This window comes from Triticum aestivum, chromosome 6B (genome assembly GCF_018294505.1).
Source record: "Triticum aestivum cultivar Chinese Spring chromosome 6B, IWGSC CS RefSeq v2.1, whole genome shotgun sequence".
NCBI classification, from domain to species: Eukaryota; Viridiplantae; Streptophyta; class Magnoliopsida; order Poales; family Poaceae; genus Triticum; species Triticum aestivum.
This window is the reverse complement of record NC_057810.1, coordinates 121,325,701-121,326,629: the sequence shown is the minus strand read 5'-3', so window position 1 is coordinate 121,326,629 and position 929 is coordinate 121,325,701. Positions and strand designations below refer to the sequence as shown.

The following is a 929-nucleotide window of genomic DNA, read 5'->3' as shown; positions in this document are numbered from 1 at the left end:
ACGTGTCTAGGTATTTTGTTTTCAGAAGTCACGGGTCTCCTTTTAAGCTGGTACTGTATTACTGTAGTTCCTTTCTCTAGATTTAACGATGGATGAAGCAGCCGATTTGGGCAGCGTATGCACAAACCGATGTCACATGGTTAGGCGTCCTTTGCTTTTATCTGAACCAAGAGATTCATATGATCTGACGTTTGGCTGATTATACATCAAGGGGGTGGTGGCGCAATTGGCTAGCGCGTAGGTCTCATAGCTAAAAGCGAGTGATCCTGAGGTCGAGAGTTCGAGCCTCTCTCACCCCACTTAAATATGGACCTTGTGATGATGAAACGCTCTGTGACAATTTGGGTCATCACATCTTTCACCTGAATCATCAGGTGAAATTGAGCAACTCTGAACCTGGTCTTCTTTTTTTCTTTTTCTGGTTAATTGCAGGCGTGTTGCTAGTGCTACTGCAGATTAATCAGATATACTATTGTTTTCTTTTGACCTTCAGGTACTATTGATTCTCATAGCTAGCTATAACTGAACATTTCTTTCCTGGTTCTCACATATCTCAAACCAAGCTTTCTTCGGTGTAGTACTACAATATTTCACAAAGAACACAGTAAAAATTCACGATAACCAACCAAATTCTCATATATGATTTGCTATCTCCATTGCCTTTTTACTCCCAACACACTCCTCACATATCAATTTATTTATTTATTCCACCACAAGACATCATCATCAAACCCAAAGCCGGTGGCTCTAACCGTGCATGGCCTTGCGGAGCTTGCGGCAGTCCTCCACGCAGGTCGCCGCCGCATCAGCATCAGCAGCGTCCGACTCGCCGTTGACGACGCAGCCCGAGGCCTCCCCGCAGACCCCCGGGCAGCCGCCGCCTATCTGGCCGCCCAGGGCGCACACCACGCCGCAGAGCGGCTTGCAGA

The 929-nt window shown here is 46.8% G+C and overlaps 1 non-coding gene across 1 annotated transcript; it reads left to right on the top strand.

Annotated features, from left to right (window-relative positions):
* Nucleotides 1-211: 211 nt before the first annotated feature.
* TRNAM-CAU (transfer RNA methionine (anticodon CAU)) lies at nucleotides 212-299 on the top strand. Its single transcript is given in 2 exon segments — nucleotides 212-249; nucleotides 264-299. It is a non-coding gene; the product is annotated as a tRNA-Met (tRNA).
* Nucleotides 300-929: the final 630 nt, after the last annotated feature.